The sequence below is a fragment of the Lepisma saccharinum genome, chromosome 9, assembly GCF_977018435.1.
Source record: "Lepisma saccharinum chromosome 9, izLepSacc3.1, whole genome shotgun sequence".
Classification (NCBI taxonomy): Eukaryota; Metazoa; Arthropoda; class Insecta; order Zygentoma; family Lepismatidae; genus Lepisma; species Lepisma saccharinum.
Window position 1 is genome coordinate 37424757 of NC_139237.1, and position 16824 is coordinate 37441580.

Genomic DNA, 16824 nt, shown 5'->3' on the forward strand with positions numbered 1-16824 from the left:
ACTGTGGTACTCGTACCCCCGGGGGGTACGCTATCAGCTCGGAAGAGCCACGTCGAGAATACCCACACGACAACATTTTTGCTGCAGGTGTGTAGAGCAGATTTCATTGTTTCAGACTTCATGGCATTAACACTCAACAGGAAAATAACGCTGATTTTGTCAATAACCAGTAGGGAGTTTTGAGGGTTTTGAGTTTGTTTTAAGACGCAGCAACTTTAAATTCTTGTTGCAATTCCGTAGAGAAACTGTATACTTATTGTACAAATAACGGAACACACACAATACAATACATATTTTATTATCATGAAATGCTTGGTTTTCAAGATCACTCCTTGACTTTTATAAAACGGGACAAATAGTGGCTGGCTTTTTAATAACATGGACGGGACGACCGGGACACGCCTCTGAAACGGGACGTATGGTCACCCTACTACTTGATGTAGTGGCTAAACAGTACGTGCATGTTTCATACTATGTTTGTTTTCAATATCACACCCCCTAAATTTCACTCCGCACCCCCTCAGCACCCCTACATGATTAATCCTGGTGTCGCCACTGATCCGACTGTACATTTCATTGGATTTCCTATTTGTTCTTTGAATTTCATTAGAAACATAGAATATTAATCAGTGCAATAAATCATAATGAAAGACGTAATTAAATCACTATGTTTAAAACAGAACACATAAAATAAAATATAATACAATACATAATTGAAACAAAGCAAATTCTGGCAAAAATAAAAAAAATGCAACCAGAAAGAAGTCCTCCACACCTTACAAATACAGTTAGTATATAATTAATATTATTAACATAGGGAAGGTATTTGTCACTCACATTAATCCATAACTTCAAAAATTATTTGATTGTCGGTTTGATTATAGATTCGTTCTCTCAGCGAGCTAGTTATATTAGTTTTAAATTATCTCACTAGTTGGCAGTTCAGTTTAATAGAGTGACCAAAGTAGGACCCCCGTTTTGTTTTTTATCCCTGGTGTCATTATGGCATATTATTTCTATTAGAATTTAATAAAATAGGTTCTTTGATATGTGTGCTAACGTTTTGAGTAACTTAATCCACCTTAAAGAGCATGATGCTTTTCCAGTAAGCATTTCTGTAAAAAGGGAGGAAAATTAACAACGGAGAAAAAGTGGCCAAAGTCGGACCCCTTCTTTAACAAGTTCCAAAAATTGGAAAAGAGGCAAAGGAATGTAAATATATGATATGTAGTAAATTATTTACATTTATTGAGCTTGCATAAAGAATATACAGGGTGGCTCAATAAGTCACTTAACACTCTCAGTACAAGGCCACTGCGGCATGGAATTTGAAATTGGCGATGACCAATCGTTATCTGGCTAAGGGGGAACCACATTGACGCCACCCACACGGTCGGCGGCCATCTCGATGTCCGCCATCTTAATTTCAACTTCAGAATTTTAAATGGGAAGGCTGTCGTGCGACATATCAAAATGGGCTAGAATTTTACGAGAAATGCAATGGTGAAGGTTTTCTCGACGTATCTTTAACCAGTAAAAAGTTATGACTGACTTTTTGTACCAATTTGTTCCTTTTCGGGTTTGTGTTAGAAAAATGCCTTAAAATTTGTTTAGCGCTTCGGTAATGGATCGAGATCAAAGTGGCGTCTATGGAGAGATGTTCGCATGTCATTGCACATTATTTTAATCGGATACATCCATGAAGAGCTGTGCATTATGAATGGTTGTCGCGAACAATTTACAGTGTGACGCTTTCATTGAATTAAAAGTCCTTCACAGTGACAAGGGTAATGTTTATGTTCATAAGGAAGTTCATAAACAGAATATTCGATGATTTTTATCTGATAACCCATTTTCGACAGATCAAAGCTGAATGGTTAGTGTTGGTAAGTTAATGGTGTGGCGTGCTGTGTGGAACACGATTGGTTAGTCAATTTTCCATCAACCGAACCTTAAATGCTTAGGGCTACTTGGATTTGTTAAATAAACAGGTTTTTTCATCCTTGTTTATGGAAGAAGGTACTTTTTACAGAGTTTTTTCAATAGGGAAGAACACCAGAACACTTATGGGAACGTTATGAACCAGTTTTTGTCCAAAGTTAGTTATCAGATGACAAGAGTCGCATATTCTGTTTATAAACTTCCTTATGAACATAAACATTAGCCTTGTCACTGTGAAGGACTTTTAATTCAATGGAAGCGTCACACTGTAAATTGCACGCGACAACCATTCATAATGCACAGCTCTTCATGGATGTATCCGATTAAAATAATGTGCAATGACATGCGAACGTCTCTCCATAAACGCCACTTTGATCTCGATCCATTACCGAAGCGCTAAACAAATTTTAAGGCATTTTTCTAACACCTCGAAAAGAAGCAAATTGGTACAAGAATTCAGTCATAACTTTTTACTGGTTAAAGATACGTAGAAAAAACCTTCACCATTGCATTTCTCATGAAATTCTAGCCCATTTTGATATGTCGCACGACCCCCTTCCCATTTAAAATTCTGAAGTTGAATTCAAGATGGCGGACATCAAGATGGCCGCCGACCGTGTGGGTGGCGTCAATGTGGTTCACCCTTGGCCTGATAACGATTGGTCATAACCATTTCCATGTTGCGCGCTGCAGTGGCCTTGTACTGGGGGTGTTAAGTGACTTATTGAGACACCCTGTAGATGTACAAATGCAATATAATATAGACTACGAATATCCTAAATGCGTCAATCGCCCTTTCCATTTGTTAGACATCCCACCTTGTACAGTCTTGGACAGTTCTGCGTTGTAACGACCCTATTGAAAAAGCACTCAAGCAAGCCATCCATGTCTGTCCACCAAGCGCCTTGTGACTAGACAACTCAAACAACATTGTAATTCTGCGGCTTGTATACCAGTCACGGGTATACATTTCTGTAAATTGAGCAGTGATGCCAATGAGAAATACGAGATGAAGATTGTCGGAAGTAATGTTTCTTGTTCTCGACATGGAATAATACTCGGTCCAAGTTACGTTCCTTTATTTAATGTTGTTTGGTAACAAACCTGACGGACTGGGTTTATATTTTCACTCCTTGCATTACACTAAGTTCTATATTTAACAGTTATATTAATGCTTTGAACGAAAATAATACCTAGAACAACATCCAACACACGTTCGCACCACTCTTGTCACACACATGCACGTGAAAACGCACACACAAAGCTAAGTTTTAACTTCCAAGCGAATGTCCAAATGACAGTAAACGGAGAAGCATGATGTGCGAAACATGTGATATTTCACAGAAAGAATGTGTCTATTTTTGACATACGTGGTTTCTATTAATAGAGAATGAGACAATTATCAGAAATTAAGATGCATTTGCTTTTTCATGTGCTGAGGAAGGAAACAGACTGATTGAATAAAGAAGAGAATATAGTGTTATTGATAGTGTGTTGGTTAGCGTGTAGAACTTTCATCAGCGAGGCCTGGGTTCGATCCCTACCATGGGCAAACTTTTTTTATTATTCGCTTGCAGTGAACAAATTTATTATATTGTTTTCTAGGCATCTTAACGAAAGGATACACATCAAATTTAATATTTTATTCTGTCCTTTCATTCTTATAATAGGTTCTCTATCACAAGGGATATAGAGATTCTCTATCTTGACGAAGGATATTTTATTAATAGTTCCGTAGCTACGATTCTCCAGTCCCTTCCCCCCACTTATTTATTTACTTTCTTCATATCTACTCACGAAATACCATGAGTCTAAGGAAAACACACAGATATAGTTAGAACAAGAAACACACCTCGCATCGAAGGTTCCAGGTTTGAGTTCTGGATTTATTGCGAGGGTGGATTATTCCTGTGTATCTATTTATCATCTTCGTCTAAAAAATATTTCTCACTATTCCCGTGATTAACTTAGGGAGAGACCAAAGCTACTCAAATAACAAAAGTACAGAAAACGCAAGACACACCTGGCTACGCATGTTACACCTTGGGAATTAGCAATCTGAAAATAAACTTTCGTTTTGATGGACTATTTTCTAAATCGTTTCGTGTTGTCTCGTTTGGAGTGTTGGCTAGCGTGTCGGACTTGCGTGCGGGCAACCTGAGTTCAAGCCCAGCTTAAGGTACCTTTTTTTCCGTCAAATTTCATCCAACCTTATTTATAAAATTCAGATTTCTTTAAAACCTTTTGAATTACATGCCACTTCGTATGTTAGTAATCTGAAAGCAGCAAAGATGAAAAGTAATACGATTTTTGTTATTATTCCCAGAAAATGACAATGAAACAATTAATAACGGTTTTTGCAATGTGATATTGATATCATATATTAAAATACTAAAAATGGAGAATTTCGCTTAAACCAACTTATAAATAATCATATCCTGATGTAAGATGCACGATCAGAAAGCCTGAATGTTGCATTCAAAACTGCAGAGGACTATCTAACTAACTAACTCTCTAGGCTTTTTAAACCCGAAGGTTCATGGCTGCAGCAACACAGGCCTTCCATCTGTCCCTATCCTGAACACTATCTATATACTCTTTTCCATCCCTACAAATTTCCTTTAGGTCCAACTGAACGTAGTCCCTCCATCTTCGTCTTGGCCTTCCTACAGGTCTCTTACCATCAGGTGTCCCAACAAGAATCCTATAAACTCCTCATTCCTCTCCCATTCGTGCCACATGGCCTGCCCACCTAAGTCTTCCTCATTTCATTATTCTAATATTCAATAATATCTGGACATGAATACAAATTATGTAACCTTCTCCACTCACCTGTCTCCTCATCCCTTTTAGGTCCAAATATTTTCCTAAGGATCTTATTTTCAAATACTCTCAATTTATGTTCCTCTTTCAATGTAAGGGACCAAGTTTCACACCCATATAATACTACAGGCAAAATTACTGTTTTGTATATTTTAACTTTTAGTTTCTTAGATATTAAACGAGAAGACAAAAGTTTATGAAGAGAAAAGTAACGTGCATTTCCTGAATTAAGCCTACTTTTTATTTCCTCTTTAATATAATTTTCACTTGTTAATATTACTCCTAAGTATTTGAATTTGGAGACTGGTTCAAACGAGTTGTTATCAATAATTAGATTTTGATTATTACCTAACACTTGGTTTCGGCCTGTAAGCATATATTTAGTTTTCTCTTTGTTAAGTTCCAAACCTATCTCTTTAGCAGTTTTGAAAAATATTTTAGCATTATTCTTAATTGTATTTATATCATCCCCTAATAAGTCTACATCATCTGCATATGCTAACAACTGAGTCACACAATTTAATTTAGTCCTTCGTCCTTTTACCTTCCTAACAGCATATTTTAAGGCAAAATTAAAGAGCAATGGAGATAATGCATCTCCTTGTTTTAACCCATTATGAATTGTAAATTTGTCAGACATATTAATATCCACACGAATTTTACTTTCTGTTTCACTGGTGCATACTTTTATCATATTAACAAGCTTCTTAGGTATTCCAAACTCGACTAATATATTATATAATTTATATCTTTTGACCGAATCATATGCTTTTTTGAAATCAATGAATAGCTGATGGACATTTTGATTATATTCCCACTTTTTCTCAAATGTCTATCTGATGTGAAAAAATTGATCTGTAGTTGATCTGTCACGTTTAATGTAATTACATAAACTGCACTTACTACACAAAACTGCAGAGAACAATGCATTATTTTTTAACAGTTTATAATGCATGACTTATGAATAGTGAAATTATTTTTTTTACTATAGTAGGAATTTAGTTATTAATATAAATAAATAAGAGAGAAGAATTAGTGATTAAATAAAATTGTAAACTAAAATAAAATATCTAAGTCTCTCAGGAAAAAGCACACAAGTCACAAACTGCGAATATCTGTTGATTCCATCTAAGAAGGAGAGGCTACGGTTTGGAACGGGACTTTGTATAGTGGTAGGGTACCCTGTAGTTTTTTTTTTATTATTATTAATGAATTACAGGAATACACCTATTCGTCAGTATCCCCAGATCTTCACATTTTTCTCAGTTGTCATACATGTCAATTTTCTCTATGTTCTCTTTATTCTCATTGGGACAAACACAAACATCCATGCCCGAAAAGAGTATTGATAATATCGCACGTTAGCCAGCAATTTCCGAGGAAAAGTTTGATACCCGATTTATACGCGAGTGGTTGGGATCCCACTTTAAACTGTAGGTCCAGTGCGGTATAAGCTTTATTACTGTGCATAAAGTGGACTTAAAAGAAGAAAAAATCCGAGGAAAAGCGCTTGAAGGTTTCAATGCTTTCCAAGTGCCTTGATGAGGAGATGCTATAGTAGCGAATAAGTATCACGTCCCGAAGGTTATGGGTTCGATTCCCGTTCTACTTCCCAATTTTATTTTAATAACTCGAGCAACAAATGTTTGCATTTTATTTAATAATTTATTGAAATAAAGGTGAAATATATTTTTACTTAATTTTTGGTGGAAATCTCTATTTTACCGTTTTCAATTTTATTTATGGAAATATTTTTTTAAGATAGTTTTCCAATTTTTTCATCATTTTACAAACATTTACATATTAAATTGTCCACGTTTTTTATTCAAAAAATGTTATCCTGGTGAAAAGTATACATTTCTTTCGAGAAAATGAACCAGGAATAAATATAATTCTATTCGCAAGTAATTATCGTAAAAGTTTGGAAAACAAAATTCAATTCGAAATTCAACAATTCGCACAGCAAATAAAATAAGAATGTGTGTAATAAATAAAATGAAATAATTCGTTGCTTGAGTTAAGAAAAAAATTGGAGGCAATCAAATGGAATCGAACCAAGTACCTTCTGCGTGTCAAACTAACACGCTACCACCACACCACCGAGCCTTCTGACAGACGGACAATATATTCGTCTTGTGAGTACCGCTTGCTAAGTTTCCAAACATTGAAGCGCTTTTTTCTCGGGAGTGACTGACTAATGTAATTGTTGTTGTGTGTCAAGGAGATATGTTTACTGCAAGATTTGAGCACACAATCAAAACATACAGAAAAAAGATGTTTTTTCTGCACTTCATTACTTTTCTCCGAGTTCAAAAAATATCCAGAATCCAAACTCACTGCTAGTTACCCAGTTATGCAAAATGTCCTTGGCCTACACGCATGCGCTTTATCAAGGATGCGAAGGAACCTCGCAAAGTTACAGAATGTTCTCTGGGGTGCTGTCGGTTGGCCGCGGAGTCACGTGGTGTCTGGTTATCAGTCGAACATGACCTTGTGCAGCACACTGAAGCGAGCGAAGGTATTTTATGTGATTTTCAAGCTGGAACAGACTTTACACGCGTTACAATAGACAGAGGTTTGTCTTCAGCTTATTCTTTAGGGACAGGCAAACCACACTAGGCATACAGAGTATAATGTAATATGGGAGGCATTTATTTGTCAGTCTTCTCACCCTGACAATTTTATTACCATTTTTGGAGTTAGTTGGCCGTAGAAACGGATCTTATTATTGAAGTCGTATCTCGTACGATGGCTTGGTTCAGTATGCTGATCAGGTTTTCTGACAAAAGCATGACAGGTTACCCAAGAACAATCTGCTTCCTTCCTCATCCTGTATAAAACATACGAGCACATAGCACAAATATGTAAGAGAAATATTTGTTAATTTGGTAACTTGTTTGCAATTGAATTTCTATCATTAACAGCTGCAAAGAAACAAAGGCTTTCCTTTTTAAAGATTAATAATAATAATAACCCATAGCTCTACAGCCCGTGAGGGCCTTGGCTTACCTACCGACTGCTGGTCTCCCTCCCATACTGTTCCTCCGTCACCAAAGATTACCATAAATAATTTTTATTTGAGTAGGAAACTAAGAATGACTTCAGTATTCTCATGCAGTACACAATAGATTATAAACACTCTCTAAAACATACTACTGCTCGTTGCAACACATTATTTCTACAATCAAGACACAAAATTAAGGGCATGCTCAATTAAAATTACGTATATTTCTTTAATTATCAAGTGCTTTACGGGCTCAACGTCAAGTTTGGATTTCTCGGTTATCCAAATATTATTAATTTTGAAAATACTCTTTCAGTTGGTGGAATGTGCCTGAAATTGAATGACATATTAAATCGTGAACGTATTTTGTTTCTTTAATTAAAACTTTTAGTTTACAAATTAGTTCATCAAACCAACCTGTGTTCTTCTCCCTTGTTTATTTATAGTAATATCTAAAATCCCATTGAAGCATAGAAAAACTTTTCGCTGTTCATAAGCCAGTCATGGTTCTCTGCAGTTTTCAATGCAACATTCAGGCGTTCTGATCGTCATCTTACGCTTCACATCAGTAGTATTTATAAGTTGGTTTAAGATAAATTCTCCATTTTTAATCTTTCAACATATGATATCAATATCACATTGCAAAAACAGTTATTAATGGTTTCAATGTCATTTGCTGGGAAAGAAAATCATATTACTTTGGATTCCAACATCCAAACCCAAGTATCAAAGTATTTACTTTAGACGGCACCCACGATTTTGAAACGTGGAAAGGTAATCATTTTACGGGGAACGTTAAGTTGGTGTGTTGACATAATGTAGCTATTGCCATATTAGCACTGACAACTATGATCTCAGTTATAACGTGGCTGCATGCTTTTCGCTAATAAATAACTGTGCCTTTTAACTTATACACAAATACATCGTCGCTTCGGAACAAAAAATGTTCATCTTTGCTGCTTTCAGATTACTAACATACGAAGTGGCATGTAATTCAAAAGGTTTTAAAGAAATCTGAATTTTATAAATAAGGTTGGATGAAATTTGACGAAAAAAAAGGTACCTTAAGCTGGGCTTGAACTCAGGTTGCCCGCACGCAAGTCCGACACGCTAGCCAACACTCCAAACGAGACAACACGAAACGATTTAGAAAATAGTCCATCAAAACGAAAGTTTATTTTCAGATTGCTAATTCCCAAGGTGTAACATGCGTAGCCAGGTGTGTCTTGCGTTTTCTGTACTTTTGTTATTTGAGTAGCTTTGGTCTCTCCCTAAGTTAATCACGGGAATAGTGAGAAATATTTTTTAGACGAAGATGATCAATAGATACACAGGAATAATCCACCCTCGCAATAAATCCAGAACTCAAACCTGGAACCTTCGATGCGAGGTGTGTTTCTTGTTCTAACTATATCTGTGTGTTTTCCTTAGACTCATGGTATTTCGTGAGTAGATATGAAGAAAGTAAATAAATAAGTGGGGGGAAGGGACTGGAGAATCGTAGCTACGGAACTATTAATAAAATATCCTTCGTCAAGATAGAGAATCTCTATATCCCTTGTGATAGAGAACCTATTATAAGAATGAAAGGACAGAATAAAATATTAAATTTGATGTGTATCCTTTCGTTAAGATGCCTAGAAAACAATATAATAAATTTGTTCACTGCAAGCGAATAATAAAAAAAGTTTGCCCATGGTAGGGATCGAACCCAGGCCTCGCTGATGAAAGTTCTACACGCTAACCAACACACTATCAATAACACTATATTCTCTTCTTTATTCAATCAGTCTGTTTCCTTCCTCAGCACATGAAAAAGCAAATGCATCTTAATTTCTGATAATTGTCTCATTCTCTATTAATAGAAACCACGTATGTCAAAAATAGACACATTCTTTCTGTGAAATATCACATGTTTCGCACATCATGCTTCTCCGTTTATGGAAAATATAAATATGCTGACCAAGGCAGTAATTTATTTTATTAAAAACATAAATTAAACGTAACGTTTCAACCTTCTAGCAAGGTCTTCATCAGACTCTGTATCAAGTACAAAAGTAACAAGATACACAATAAGGGCATTATATATACACAAACATTACTCCCTCCAGACTATTAATAATAATAATAATAATAATAATCCCTTGCGCAACAGCCCATGAAGGGCCTAGGCATACCTACCGACTGCCGGTCTCCCTCCCACACTTTCCTTCGTCACCTCTAAGCGTGGATATCTTCAACCAGTATTGGAATAGTCGGGGGGTCAGCCCGACGTATCCCCAGCCGTTATAGTAGGTCTTCTCGACCGGATTACGCTCACTCGCTCGGAGCTTCCCATTTTCCTCACGATGGTGGGTTGCCACCGGCCCTATACGTAGGCCGAATAAATTCCGACCAGAGCCGGATTCGAACCTACGCCGTCCCGCAGCGAACGATCTCAAGACGAGTGAATGCCTTAACCCGCTCGACTACGGAGGAGGACCCTCCAGACTATTAGACATTATTAAAAAGAGAATGGGAAAGGAAATTATAGGAGAATGGGATAGTGAAAGGGTAGTGAAGGCGCTGGAAACCATTTGGAATAACGGTTACAGTATAATGGGAGATAAAATAATGTTAATGAGTGAAGGACTGAATATAGGTTCTAGCCTAAGCCCAGCATTGGCTGAATTGGTTATGAATGAATGGGAAAAGAAAGTGATAGAAAAAGGAGGTGACAAAATAATTCTGTTTTGCAGATATGTGGACGATTGTTTTGGCATATGGAAGGGAACAAAGAGGCAGCTCGACATTTTTGCCAAAGAAATACAAGATGAAGAAAGAGGAATTTTATTGGAACTTGAAATAGAAGAAGGAGGCAAGTTAAGCTACCTTGATATATTGATGAAAAGGAAGAGAGGAGAAGAAATTGAAACCGCTTGGCATCAGAAGAAGTGTGCAGCAGGGGTTTTCTGCCACAAAAGAAGTGATGTAAGTGAGGTGACAAAAAGAAATCTCATAAAGAATATGGATTACAGAATAACGAAAATATGCACGAAGGAATGTGAAAAAGAAGGCAAAATAAATAGCCTATGGAAACAGCTGGAAAAGAATGGCTATGAGAAGCAGGATAGACTAGACATAAACAGAAGAAGGAAGAAAAGAGGAAGGGGAGAATTGGAAGAGAAAGAAAAAGATGAAGAGAAAGAAAAAGAGAGAAGGTTTGGAATAAGGAGTATGGGGAAGACCACGGAAAAGATATGCAAAGTGCTTAAGAAAGCGGGAATTAAAACTTACAGGAAGGAAGGGAGAAGCATCTTAGGAATAGCGAAGAATACAAACAAGAAAAAGGAAAACAGAGAAGAGGAAGAGGAAGGGATTATCTACGAAGTAAAATGTAAAGAATGTCAGAGTGTGTACATAGGAGAAACAAAAAAGAGACTGAAAGATAGGTTGAAACAACATCGGGATGATGTACGACTTAAAAGAGAGAGAAATGCGATATTTAAACACACGAGAGAAACAGGGCATGACATAGAGTGGGATGAGGCTAAGCAGATAGGAAGGGAGAAGAGAATGCTAGTGAGAAAATGGAAGGAAGCCAAGGAAATAGAGAAGAAAGGTGAAGAAGACACAATGAACTTGAATGGGGGACTGAAGTTAAACAAAGAATGGAAGAAAGTGTTATAAAAAGTGGAAAGGACAAGAGAGAAAGAGGAGAAGGGAGAAAAATGAAGGTAAAAGAGCGTGAGATATTCTATATGAATATCTCTTCACATTCTATATGAAAGTAATTATGTTTAGCCTTTTAGGTGAAAGTACAGTTGGAAAGTGAAAGCCACCTGCTAGAAAGTTCCTAACAACTTTCTAATAGTCTGGAGGGAGTAATGTTTGTGTGTATATATAATGCCCTTTTTGTGTATCTTGTTACTTTTGTACTTGATACAGAGTCTGATGAAGACCTTGCTAGAAGGTTGAAACGTTACGTTTAGTTTATGTTTTTAATAAAATAAATTACTGTCTTGGTCAGCATATTTTTTTTTTTCATAATCATGGAAACAAGGCTTAATGGTGTTATAATTCTCCGTTTACTGTCATTTGGACATTCACTTGGAAGTTAAAACTTAGCTTTGTGTGTGCGTTTTCACGTGCATATGTGTGACAAGAGTGGTGCGAACGTGTGTTGGATGTTGTTCTAGGTATTATTTTCGTTCAAAGCATTAATATAACTGTTAAATATAGAACTTAGTGTAATGCAAGGAGTGAAAATATAAACCCAGTCCGTCAGGTTCGTTACCAAACAACATTAAATAAAGGAACGTAACTTGGACCGAGTATTATTCCATGTCGAGAACAAGAAACATTACTTCCGACAATCTTCATCTCGTATTTCTCATTGGCATCACTGCTCAATTTACAGAAATGTATACCCGTGACTGGTATACAAGCCGCAGAATTACAATGTTGTTTGAGTTGTCTAGTCACAAGGCGCTTGGTGGACAGACATGGATGGCTTGCTTGAGTGCTTTTTCAATAGGGTCGTTACAACGCAGAACTGTCCAAGACTGTACCACCTGCATTCAGCAATGTCTTTTCCCTTGAACATCTGAAACAATATGTAATAGGACTTTACTAACGAGTATAATGACCCTTTGCTTCAATTACAATTGTAATGTTAGGCATTTATTGAGGGGTCCGACTTTGGGCAGTAGACAGGGGTCCTACTAAGGGCATTTTACTCGTGGTGTCTTATTGTTTATATAATAATGAAACCACACGTATCTTCAAACAAACCATTACCATCATTTCAAAGTAAAATACTTACTAGTGTCTAAATTGTAACAAGACTGCCACTTACATCTCTCTTAATTAGCAAAATTCCCACTGTTCTGCACCGATGTACAAACTTTCATTAACATAAAAACAAGTCATGGCGGACCAAAGCACCTGATACTTGCACGTTACTGCTGATACCTTCCCTACACAATCTTTTCGTTATTCTTGACGTGTTTAGCCCATTGTCACCACGCGGCAGAGCCTACTTACGGAAACAGGGAGGGTCCGGGTTTGGTTATTTTCCTCTATAAGAAATTAGCGTAGTGTTTCAAAATTTCTTTGTTTAGAATGTAATAATTAATTAAAATTTAGATTAATTATATAAATTTGAATCTAATGTAATGCACTGGAAACAATAGAATATTTTTTGCTTGTATTTCGATACGAAATTTGAAATCCCTCAATATTAGGATTAACAACAACTTGCCAATAACAATTTATTCTTAAAGTCGACCACATGGATCCGTGCCTTGAAACTAAAAGTATTATTTATGTGTAATTTTTGCATGGGTCGGATTTTACTGGCCTTTGTAGTGAACCGCAATTTTTACAGAGTGGGTTTGATGCTAGGCACATCCACCAACTGCTAACACCGCGAAAATCTGGTCCCGTGTTCGATACACGATGGAGGCACAGTGGTTCGGATCCAACTTGAAACTGTATAGCAAGTACAGTATCAGTAGTGCAAAATCGCAAAAGTCCCCGCCCCTCCTCGCGGTTCTCCCTCCCCCCGCGCCCCCCGAACATAAATTTCGCAGACTCTCACTGCATGACCTATATCTCCGTAACCAATGGATGTAGACAGATAGTCTTTATTTAGTCTTAATCCTCATTAGATGGGATACAAAAAAGGTTCTGTTTAATATTTCGATAATCTAAGTAGTTTTGCCGTAATTTAAAAAATAATCTCTAATTTTTTTTTCTAGTACTATCTAAAGTTTTTCCTTTGTAACTATTGAACATATTATTTGACAGGAAATTGTTTTGAATGAAAGTTGTTTTTAGGTCGTTTTTAGTAGATGTTCTTCAAATGTAGGGGTATTGGAGGGTAATTCACTTGAACATCCCCTCTCGCACCTGTGATGCCCCTTGCCTGTTTTAGATATATTTTAAAGCGCATTAAAGGCAGGACAAACCAATTGTGGGTGTCCCTCTATGAATGTTATGTTTACTGCAGCTTGTATAAAGACGAGGACTTGGTGACATATTCCCTTGACAGCTTCCCTTGCATACTTTGGCATAATAGATTCGCCAGAAATTTTGAGAAATTTATCATTCCAAGTACCAATCCCCTGCTCAGCACTTCATTCAGTTCCAACAATAAAGGTTACTTAATATATGCCAATGAATCGTATAGCAAGATTGATTGATTGATTGATTTGGAGTTTTAAGTCCACTTTATGCACAGTAAGGCTATCGTATAGCACGAGAGATAAAATTCACTTCCTGATCAAGTAGACATATTCAGATATGAGCTTCAAAAAATTAGGGATCGGTATCGGAAAGTATCGGTCGAAATTCATATACCGATACCAGCCGATACTTCCCCGCATTTTGGTCTTTGTCTAATTATCCTGAAAATTATGCAAAATTCAAACTTTCTTTTTATTTTGCACCAATCTTTCACGAAAAACTGCATTTTGTAATTACATAATAGCTATTTGAATATTCTGATGTAATTCTTGAATATTCTAAAGCAAATTCCTTGGTAAATTGATGCATATAATTGGACAAGAATATTTACACACCAATATTGATCAATATTTTGGACAAATTTTAATTATTGAAATTTTCAAGTATCGGTATCGGTGGGAATCGGTAAGAGTATCGGTTCAAAGTGGTATCGGCTCAGTCCTACAAAAAATACATATCTAGCTAACCATTGTTATTGTTAATTATGGTTTGTGTGTATTTATTTTGTTTGTGATTATTTCTTTCTTATGAATTATTATCAAAAACAGCATAAAGAACATGCTCACACAGAATTTTGTGAATTTGGTGTATGTAAATTCGCATTGATATTCTTCGCAAACATCTGCACTAACCTCCAAATACACTCAATTGAATATTTACCAATCATGCAACAGTTATTTGTGAATCTTCCAGTTAGAAAAAAATATGATCATCTGTGTAATACTTTCTTGACATTGTGCATCCCTTTCATTTCTATGTATGTGTGTGTGTGTGTGTGTGTGTGTGTGTGTGTGTGTGTGTGTGTGTGTGTGTGTGTGTGTGTGTGTGTGTGTGTGTGTGTGTGTGTGTGTGTGTGTGTGTGTGTATATATATATATATATTCAGGGTGAACAGAAACTATAGGGACAAACTTCAGGACGTGATTCCTGACAGGAAAAGGAACAAAAAAGTTCTTATCAACATATGTCCGGAAACGCATATTTGCCAAGGTAGATGGCACTGAAGAACGACATCATCCTCTCATAACAATACTCACAGTGTGCTTTTTTGTGTTGCGTGATTGGAGCTACGTCGAAGCACCATGGTCCGTTATTCATACCTAGAACAAGCCGAGATGGTCTTCGTATATGGTCAAGTAGATGGAAACGGTCGAGAGGCCCGCCAGCATGATGTAAGTCAAGCGACGGGGTTGTGTATCCTGTATGAAAACCGCTACTATCCCTATCACCTGCAACGTGTGCAGGGATTATCCAACGGATTTTCCTCCAAGGGAACGGTTCTGTCGCTAGTTTTTGCAACAGGCGACCACCATATTGGGATTTCTGTCGTCAGTCCTTTTCAACGATGAAGCGACCTTTGGTAGAGATGGCATCGTCAACCTACACAATCGTCATCTGTGGGCTACAGTCAATCCTCGGGAAATGGTTGAATCGTCTCATAAGCAACGGGCAGGGATTATTGGCCACCACCTACTTTGACTATTTGTTCTTCCACAACGCCTTAACGGACAGACGTATCTGGATTTCCTGCAGAACACTGCCTCATTTGCTTCAGAATGTTCCTTTGGCAATACGACAAGTAATGTGGCTGATGAATGATGTAGCGCCAGCCCACTTACGCAACACCTCAACAACATCTTCCTCAGAAGATGGATCGGACGAGGAGGCCCTGTGGCATGGCTTGCTCGATCACCGAACTTAAACCCCCTTGATTTTTACTTGTGGTGGCATCTGAAAAGTGTTGTGTATGCTGAGCCACTTCCTCATTTCCAGACCCTTGAACAGCGTGTACGTGTAGCCTGTGACGCTATTCGGGTACAGGCTGGAACATTCGAACGAGTGAGGCAATCCATGATGCGACGTGTGGACGCTTGCATTGCATCCCATGGAGGCCACTTTGAGAACCTGTTGTAACATGGATGAAAGTCATGCCATGTAATGTGTACCTGTACTAATTGCTTTATTACAGACTCACCGTCCATTTCCGGACATATGTTGATATGAACGTTTTGTTCCTTTACCTGTCAGGAATCACCTCCTGAAGTTTGTCCTTTTAGTTTCTGTTCACCCTGCATATATATACATCCATACATACATATTCCTTTCATTATTTTTATTTTTACATAATGTTATTTTATCTTGTCTAAAATATTATATTGAGTATGTCAAATTCCTGTAATGTAATCAACGTTTCAGTCCACCAACTTATCTGTATGTTTTTACATTTATTTGTTGATATTTGTTTTTAAATGTAATGTAATTGGGCAATTAAATGCCTGTTGGTCACTCAAACTCAAATAAATAAAAAGCAAAAAAATGGACTAGAAATTGGCTCGAAAGAAAATATGGTATGATATTCGCGATTAACAAACAGTAGGAGAAATACGGCGGAAAATAAAATTATTAAAATTGCATTGTTAAACTGATTCCCAGTTATAATATTACGACTAAACTAGACTCCGTGGTGCAACAGCCCTTTGAAGACCCCCGGGTTCGATACCCGGTGGAGACACAAGTAGTTCGGATCCCACTTTAAACTGTAGGTCCAGTCCCGATTAGCCTTACTGTCCATAAAGTGGACTTAAAACACCAACTCAACTCAACTCAACCTTTGAGGACGGGGTGTACACGGCATTTCACTGCTTGACGATGGTCAGCACATCAAGTCCATCGCCGCTGTTTCCTGTCCATCGAGACTAGTTTCCGCTGCTATTGCTTAAAATGGCTCCCAATTGTCTGTCCTCACTATGCTGGGTCAACACCGAAATGTTGGGACTTCCACCGGGAATCGAAGCCCGGACCACTCTCACCAAAGACGAGAGCGCTGTG